This window comes from Arachis hypogaea, chromosome 20 (genome assembly GCF_003086295.3).
Source record: "Arachis hypogaea cultivar Tifrunner chromosome 20, arahy.Tifrunner.gnm2.J5K5, whole genome shotgun sequence".
Lineage (NCBI taxonomy): Eukaryota > Viridiplantae > Streptophyta > Magnoliopsida > Fabales > Fabaceae > Arachis > Arachis hypogaea.
Genome location: NC_092055.1, coordinates 87,791,257 through 87,801,042, shown reverse-complemented (window position 1 = coordinate 87,801,042; position 9,786 = coordinate 87,791,257). Strand labels below are relative to the sequence as shown.

The window sequence follows — 9,786 nt, the reverse complement described above, 5'->3', positions numbered from 1 at the left end:
ACAAAAGTAAAATGAAATTGAAAGCAAATGAAAACAAGAAATTAAAGTTCACTCAGTGACAAAAGCTTCCCAAAAACTCTTATGAAAATTCTAAAAGGAAAGCTCTAAAAGAAAACTCTCCCGGAAAAGCTCTCTAAACAAATTGAATTCTATCCTATTTATACACTTTCCAAAATGATCTTCAAGCCTTGAGTTGGGCCTTTGTTCTTGGTGGAATTGGGTTGAAAGAGGCCTTGGTTGATTGCTCTTGAAGATTGAAGAAGAACCGAAGTGAACCAATTGAACCGGAAATGGAGTTAGCCAACGTTGGTCTTCAACGTTAGGGTCAAAGTTAGGGGTCTAACTTTGACCCTAACTTTTCATATCAGCAAACCACATTCTTCTGGTTTAGACGTTGGCGCCAACGTTAGGGGTCTAACTTTGACCCTAACGTTGGCCTTGCTTGGTGTGATTGGTGCCAACGTTAGCCTCCACGTTAGGGGGCTAACGTTGGCGCAAACGTTGCCTACTCCCCCATTGTGATTTAAGTGCCAACGTTAGCCTCCAAGTTAGGGGGCTAACGTTGGCGCAAACGTTGGTAGCCCAGGGAGAAACTCTCAAGTTCCAACGTTAGCCTCCAAGTTAGGGGGCTAACGTTGGAGCTAACGTTGGCTACTTCCAAAGAGTGATTCATATGCCCAACGTTAGCCTCCAAGTTAGGGGGCTAACGTTGGGGCTAACTTCATGCAACCCGGTTCAATTTTCACTTATTCCATTGTCCTCTCTTCACTCCTAGCCATTCCTCTTTGCTTCAACCTTTCTCCAAGCCTTCTTCACCTATCATTGATCAACCAAACTAATCAAAGTTTTGCTCAAAATCATGAGGTATTCAATCTTCCACAATATGCAACAAATATAGTTCAAAACCTCATGAAATGGCATGAATTCACATATGGTTGGTTCAATCAAGGGAAACATGAAAATCTACTCAATTAGCTTGCTTGTAGCTTAAGAAAGTGCATAATTCTAATGAAAACAAAAGAAAAAGACTAGCTAAAATGGGCTAAGATGACTTGTCATCACCAATAATAAGGCACACGTTTGCAATTTCCCGGCAACGGCGCCATTTTGAAGAACGAATGATTGACGGTTTAGAATTCAGAATAAATTCCCGTTGCAAGTATAGTTTCTAAACCAAGCAATCATCCTTTCTTACAAACGTTTTGGTTGTCACAAGTAACAAACCCCTTTGAAATTGATAACCGAAGTATTTAACCTCGGGTCGTCTTCTCAAGGAATTGCAGGGAGGTGTTCTTATTATAGGTTATGAATCTTGTAAATAGGGGGTTTTGAAAGTAAGGAATAGGTAATTTAAATGATAAGTAAAATAAATTAACAATAATAAAATCTCTTGGCAAGGTATCAGAACTGGAAGTCCTATCCTAGTTATCCTTATCAATTATGATGAGAATTGGATTTTTCTCCCACTTTGTTAACCTCTAACTATGAAGGTAAGTTAAGTAGATGAATTAATTTTGATTCCTCAGGTCCTAGTCTTTCCTTGGGAAAGGCTAGAGTTATTGGAACTCGAATTAAATCTTGAAGAATTCCAATTTTCAATCAACAATGAGTCTGATAACTCAAGTGTCTCCAATGACTCAACCAAAGCCAAAAGGGAAAATTCTAAATTAAATTAAAAGCATTCATAAATCTGAAACACATCAAATTACGTCTAAACATAAATTCAACTCTAACATGGAAAAGTTCATAAGTCAATTGGGTAACATAAATCAAATACAAATAAAAGTATTAGAGTAAATAAAAGTAGAAAATAAATATTGAAGGCACATAGAACCTGAAATGAAGAGATCATAGCTTAAACATAATAAAAATCCTAAATCCTAATCCTAAGAGAGAGGAGAGAACCTCTCTCTCTAAAAACTACATCTAAAATTAAAAATTATGAATTATGAGCTGGTTATGAATGGATGCATTCCCCCACTTTATAGCCTCTAATCTGTGTGTTCTAGGCTGAAAACTGGGTCAAAAATAGCCCAGAAATCACCCCCAGCGATTTCTGTTACGTTCAGGTCGCGGGAAGGTGACGCGGAAGCGTCGTCCACGCGTTAGCATGGATTGGGGTTTTGCCAGGTCACGCGTCCACGTGATCCACGCGTTCGCATTCCTTTGTTTCTTTAACTGTTGCTCGTGAGTTGGGACTAGATTTCTCTGAGTTGAACTTTGATCTGATTATCCATACACCTGCATCCCAAAATGCTTTGACTAGTTTAGTGTGCCTGCAAGTACCATTCACTATTAGGAACAGAACTTTTATACATGATCTAATCTGTTTGCCTCTATGTGTTTTAGAAGTTATTCTAGGGTTAGATTGGTTATCTAAGTATCATGTTTTCCTTGATTGCTATGAAAGAACTGTTATTATTCCGTCTGATAGTTTAGATATTAAACCATTTCTGTCTCATACTTTATATTGGAATTCTGTAAGAGTTGCATTAGATGGGAGTGATTGTGAGGGGTACGTTCTGTTAGCGGCTAGCTCGAATGATAGTGAACTAAGCTTAGAACGAATCCAAGTGGTGAAGGAATTTCCTGATATTTTCCCAGACGACATACCTGAGTTTCCTCTTCAGCGAGAGATAGAATTCAGCATTGAACTTGTACCGGGAACCGGACCGATTTCCATAGCACCGTACCGGATGTCACCACTAGAACTTGCAGAGTTGAAGAAGCAGTTGCATGAGCTACTTGGAAAAAAATTTATTCGTCCCAGCACATCAACTTGGGGAGCTTCGGTGTTGCTAGTAAAGAAGAAGGATGGTGGAATGTGACTTTGTGTAGATTACTGATGAGCGGATAATTTATACGCTTTTTGGCATTGTTTTTAGTATGTTTTTAGTAGGATCTAGTTACTTTTAGGGATGTTTTCATTAGTTTTTATGTTAAATTCACATTTCTGGACTTTACTATGAGTTTGTGTGTTTTTCTGTGATTTCAGGTATTTTCTGGCTGAAATTGAGGGACTTGAGCAGAAATCAGATTCAGAGGTTGAAGAAGGACTGCTGATGTTGTTGGATTCTGACCTCCCTGCACTCAAAGTGGATTTTCTGGAGCTACAGAACTCAAAATGGCGCACTTTCAATTGCGTTGGAAAGTAGACATCCAGGGCTTTCCAGAAATATATAATAATCCATACTTTGGCCAAGAATAGACGACGTAAACTGGCGTTCAACGCCAGCTCTCTGACCAAATCTGGCGTCCAGCGCCAGAAAAGGATCCAAAACCAGAGTTGAACGCCCAAACTAGCACAAAAACTGGCGTTCAACTCCACAAATGGCCTCTGCACGTGCAACACTCAGGCTCAGCCCAAACACACACCAAGTGGGCCCAGGAAGTGGATTTATACATCAATTACTTACTCATGTAAACCCTAGTAGCTAGTTTATTATAAATAGGACCTTTTACTATTGTATTAGGTATCTTTTGATCACCTTAGGATCTTAGGAACATCTTTGAATGCATAGTTCTTAGACCATGGGGGCTGGCCATCTCGGCCATGCCTGGACCTTCACTTATGTATTTTTAACGGTAGAGTTTTTACACTCCATAGATTAAGGTGTGGAGCTCTGCTGTTCCTCAAAGATTAATGCAAAGTACTATTGTTTTCTATTCAACTCATCCTATTTCACTTCTAAGATATCCATTCGCACCCAAGAACGTGATGAAGGTGATGATTATGTGTGACGCTCATCACCATTCTCCCCTATGAACACGTGCCTGACAAACACCTCCGTTCTACATGAAATAAGCTAGAATGAATATCTCTTAGATCTCCCAACCAAAATCTTCGTGGCGTAAGCTAGAACAATGGCGGCATTCAAGAAAATCCGAAAGGTCTAAACCTTGTCTGTGGTATTCTGAGTAGGATTCAATGATTGAATGACTGTGACGAGCTCCTAACTCGCGATTGCAGGGCGTTAGTGACAGACGCAAAAGGATAGTAAATCCTATTCCAGCATGATCGAGAACCGACAGATGAATAGCCGTGCCGTGACCGGGTGCGTGAGCATATTATTCACTGAGAGGATAAGATGAAGCCATTGGCAAAGGTGATGCCTCCAGACGATTAGCCGTGCCGTGACAGGGCATTGGATCATTTTCCCGAGAGATAACCGAAAGTAGCCATTGACAGTAGTGATGTATCACATAAAGCCAGCCATGGAAAGGAGTAAGACTGATTGGATGAAGATAGCAGGAAAGCAGAGGTTCAGAGGAACGAAAAGCATCTCCATTCGCTTATCTGAAATTCCTACCAATGATTTACATAAGTATCTCTATCCCTATTCTATTATTTATTATTCGAAAACCCCATAATTATTTTATATCCGCCTGACTGAGATTTACAAGGTGACCATAGCTTGCTTCATACCAACAATCTCTGTGGGATTCGACCCTTACTCACGTAAGGTATTACTTGGACGACCCAGTGCACTTGCTGGTTAGTTGTATCGAAGTTGTGAACCATGGTATCGGCACCATGTTCTTGGTGCCATTGCCAGGGAAAGAAAGAGCCATGAATTTTACATAATTAAAGTGTAATCACGATTACGCGTACCAAGTTGCTCACGTTGCCAGGGATTGTTCGAGCCTAGACATCACAATTTCGTGCACCAAGTTTTTGGCGCCGTTGCCGGGGATTGTTCGAGTTTTCGGCAAGCTTTTGGTCCGGTAACATCAGTGCCAAGTTTGGATCCGGCAACAGCACCAAGTTTTTGGCGCCGTTGCCGGGGATTGTTTGAGTTTGGACAACTGACGGTTCATCTTGTTGCTCAGATTAGGTAATTTTATTTTTATTTTATTTTCAAAAATTTTTCAAAAATATTTCTAAAATTTTCTCATCTGTTTTCGAAAAAAAAATTTTGTTTTCAAAAATTTTATTCAAAATTTTTAAGAATGAATTCTAGTGTTTCATGAAGCATGTTGAAGCCTGGCTGGCTGTAAAGCCATGTCTAAATTTATTTGGACTGAGGCTTGCAATCTGTTATCAAGATCAATATACTCTGATGTTAAATGCTGAAGCTTGGCTGGCCATTGGCCATGTCTAGTGTTTTGGACCGAAGCTTTCATTGAAAGCTTGGCTGGCTAGTGAGCCATGTCTAATTCCTGGACTGAAGCTTTAGACTAAGAATGCTAGATTTCTGGAATTTATATTAAAAATTTTGGAATCCTTATTTTTGTTTTTCAATTAATTTTTGAAAAAAATCAAAAAAAAATTTAGAAAATCATACAAATCAAAAATATTTTTCTGTTTCTTGTTTGAGTCTTGAGTCACATTATAAGTTTGGTGTCATTTGCATGTGCATCTTGCATTTTTCGAAAATTCTCATGCATTCATGGTGTTCTTCATGATCTTCAAGTTGTTCTTGGTAAGTCTTCTTGTTTGATCTTGATGATTTTTTGTTTTGTGTCTTTTCATGTTTATCATATGCATTCTTGAATTCTTAGTGTCTAAGCATTAAAGAATTCTAAGTTTGGTGTCTTGCATGTTTTCTTTGCATTAAAAATTTTTCAAAATTGTGTCTATGATGTTCATCTTGACATTCATAGTGTTCTTGGTGATCATCTTGACATTCATAGCATTCTTGCATTCATCACATGTTTTGATCTAAAAATTTCATGCATTGCATTATTTTCATGTTTTTCATAAAAATTCAAAAAAAAAAATCAAAAAAATATCTTTCCCTTTTTCTCTCATCAAATTCGAAAATTTGGATTGACTTTTTCAAAAATTTTTAAAATCAAATTGTTTCTCATGAGTCAAATCAAATTTTCAATTTGAAAATCTTATCTTTTTCAAAATCTTTTTCAAAAATAAAATCTTTTTCAAAATTCTTAGTTATTTTCGAAAATTCCTAAAATATTTTTCAAAAATCTTTTTCTTATTTTTATACCAAATTTTCGAAAATAACAATAACAATTAATGTTTTGATTAAAAAATTTCAAGTTTGTTACTTGCTTGTTAAGAAAGATTCAAACTTTAAGTTCTAGAATCATATCTTGTGATTTCTTATGAATCAAGTCATTAATTGTGATTTTAAAAATCAAATCTTTTTCAAAAACTAATTCCTATCATATCTTTTCAAAAATATCTTCTTATCTTATCTTTTTCAAAAATATCTTTTCAAAATATATTCTCTAACTTCCTAACTTCTCATCTTTTCAAAATTGATTTCCAAAATTTGTTTCAACCAACTAACTAACTTTTTGTTTGTTTCTTAACTTTTTCAAAACCACCTAACTAACTCTCTCTCTCATTTTCGAAAATATCTCCCCCCTTTTTCAAAATTTCTTTTTAATTTATTAATTATTTTAATTTTTAAATCTTAATTTTCGAAAATTACTAACATTTTTCAAAAACTATTTTCAAAAATCACTAACTCTTTTTCAAAATAATTTTCGAAAATTATCCCCCTCCCATCTTATTCTATTTATTCATTCATATCCTAACATCTCATCTCACATCTCTTCCATCCTCACAGTTGTGTTTCTTCCATTATATTACATTCTTTGTCTCCCCCTCTTCTCCTACTCACACAGGGATCCCTATACTGTGGTATAAAGGATCTCCATTATTATTATTATTTTTCTGTGCCTTCTTCTTTGTCATATGAGCAGGAGCAAGGATAAGAACATTCTTGCGGAAGCAGATCCAGAACCTGAAGGGACTCTGAAGAGAAAATTAAGAGAAGCTAAAATACAACAATCCAGAGATAACCTTTCAGAAATTTTCGAACAGGAAAAGGAGATGGCAGCCGAAAATAATAATAATGTAAGGAAGATGCTTGGTGACTTTACTGCACCTAATTCCAATTTACATGGAAGAAGCATCTCCATTCCTGCCATTGGAGCAAACAACTTTGAGCTGAAACCTCAACTAGTTTCTCTGATGCAGCAGAACTGCAAGTTTCATGGACTTCCATCTGAAGATCCTTTTCAGTTCTTAACTGAATTCTTGCAGATATGTGATACTGCTAAGACTAATGGAGTAGATCCTGAAGTCTACAGGCTCATGCTTTTCCCTTTTGCTGTAAGAGACAGAGCTAGATTATGGTTGGATTCTCAACCCAAAGACAGCCTGAACTCTTGGGATAAGCTGGTCACGGCTTTCTTAGCGAAGTACTTTCCTCCTCAAAAGCTGAGCAAGCTTAGAGCTGATGTTCAAACCTTCAGACAGAAAGAAGGTGAATCCCTCTATGAAGCTTGGGAAAGATACAAACAGTTGACCAAAAAGTGTCCCTCTGACATGCTTTCAGAATGGACCATCCTGGATATATTCTATGATGGTTTATCTGAGCTATCAAAGATGTCACTGGACACTTCTGCAGGTAGATCTATTCACCTAAAGAAAACGCCTGCAGAAGCTCAAGAACTCATTGACATGGTTGCTAATAACCAGTTCATATACACTTCTGAAAGGAATCCTGTGAATAATGGGACGCCTATGAAGAAGGGAGTTCTTGAAGTTGATACTCTGAATGCCATATTGGCTCAGAATAAAATATTGACTCAGCAAGTCAATATGATCTCTCAGAGTCTGCATGGAATGCAAGCTGCATCCAACAGTACTCAAGAGGCATCTTCTAAAGAAGAAGCTTATGATCCTGAGAACCCTGCAATAGCAGAGGTAAATTACTTAGGTGAACCTTATGGAAACACCTATAACTCAACATGGAGAAATCATCCAAATTTCTCATGGAAGGATCAAAAGCCCCAACAAGGCTTTAATAATGGTGGAAGAAACAGGTTTAGCAATAGCAAGCCTTTTCCATCATCAACTCAGCAACAGACAGAGAACTCTGAACAAAATGCTTCTAATTTAGCAAACCTAGTCTCTGATCTATCTAAGGCCACTGTAAGTTTCATGAATGAAACAAGGTCTTCCATTAGAAATCTGGAAGCACAAGTGGGCCAGCTGAGTAAAAGGATCACTGAAATCCCTCCAAGTACTCTCCCAAGCAATACAGAAGAGAATCCAAAAGGAGAGTGCAAGGCCATTGACATAAGCGCCATTGCCGAACCTGTGAGGAGAGGAGAGGACGTGAATCCCAAGGAGGAAGACCTCCTGGGACGTCCAGTGATCAATAAGGAGCTTCCCTCTGAGGAATCAAAGGACTCTGAGGCTCACCTAGAGACCATAGAGATTCCATTGAACCTCCTTATGCCCTTCATGAGCTCTGATGAGTATTCCTCTTCTGAAGAGAATGAGGATGTTACTGAAGAGCAAACTGCCAAGTTTCTTGGTGCAATCATAAAGCTAAATGCCAAATTATTTGGCATTGATACTTGGGAAGTTGAACCTCCCTTGTTCATCAATGAACTAAGTGATCTGGATCAACTGACATTGCCTCAGAAGAGACAGGATCCCGGAAAGTTCATAATACCCTGTACCATAGGCACTATGATCTTTAAAGCTCTGTGTGACCTTGGTTCAGGAATAAACCTCATGCCCCTCTCTGTAATAGAGAAACTGGGAATCTATGGGGTACAAGCTGCTAAAATCTCACTAGAGATGGCAGACATCTCAAGAAAACAGGCTTATGGACAAGTAGAGGACGTGTTAGTAAAGGTTGAAGGCCTTTACATCCCTGCTGATTTCATAGTCCTGGATACTGGAAAGGAAGAGGATGAATCCATCATCCTAGGAAGACCTTTCCTGGCCACAGCAAGAGCTGTGATTGATGTTGACAGAGGTGAAATAGTCCTTCAATGGAATGAGAACTCCCTTGTGTTTAAAACTCAAGGATCTCCCTCTGCAACCATGGAGAGGAAGCAGAAAAAGCTTCTCTCAAAGCAGAGTCAACCAGAGCCCCCACAGTCAAACTCTAAGTTTGGTGTTGGGAGGCCACAACCAAACTCTAAGTTTGGTGTTGAACTCCCATATCCAAACTCTAAGTTTGGTGTTGGAGAGTCTCAACAAAGCTCTGTACATCTGTGAGGCTCCATGAGAGCCCACTGTCAAGCTATTGACATTAAAGAAGCGCTTGTTGGGAGGCAACCCAATGTTTATCTAATTCTTATTTTTATTGTTTTTCATGTTTTCTTAGGTTCATGATCATGTGGAGTCACAAAATAAATATAAAAATTGAAAACGGAATCAAAAATAGCAGAAGAAAAATCACACCCTGGAGGAGCATCTGTCTGGCGTTCAGCGCCAGAACAGAGCATGGTTCTGGCGCTAAACACCCAAAATGGGCAGCTTCTGGGCGCTGAACGCCAGAACAGGCATGGTTCTGGCGTTCAACGACAGAAATGGCACACAAATGGGCGTTGAACGCCCAAAATGGCCACCAACCTGGCGCTGAACGCCCAGAGTTGGGTACAAAGGCATTTTTACATGCCTAATGGGTGTAGGGATGTAAATCCTTGAACACCTCAGGATCTGTGGACCCCACAGGATCCACTCAGGATCTATGGACCCCACAGGATCCCCACCTACCTCCACTCACTTCTTCTCACCACTCTCTTTCACACAACCCCATAAACACTCTTCTCCAAAAACCCTTCACCAATCACCTCAAACTCTCTTCCCCATCACCTCTTCACCACTCACATCCATCCACTCCTCCCCATAAACCTACCTCATAAACTCCACCTACCTTCAAAATTCAAAACCAATTTCCCACCCAAACCCACCCTTATGGCCGAACCTTAACCCCCCCTCCCTTCCCTATATAAAGACCTCCATTCTTCATCAAATTCCCACAACACACCCCTCTACACCCTCCTTGG

The 9,786-nt window shown here is 38.9% G+C and overlaps 1 non-coding gene across 1 annotated transcript; it reads right to left on the bottom strand.

Annotated features, from left to right (window-relative positions):
• Positions 1 to 7,198: 7,198 nt before the first annotated feature.
• On the bottom strand, positions 7,199 to 7,306 carry LOC112787903 (small nucleolar RNA R71). Its single transcript, XR_003195288.1, has one exon. It is a non-coding gene; the product is annotated as a small nucleolar RNA R71 (small nucleolar RNA).
• Positions 7,307 to 9,786: the final 2,480 nt, after the last annotated feature.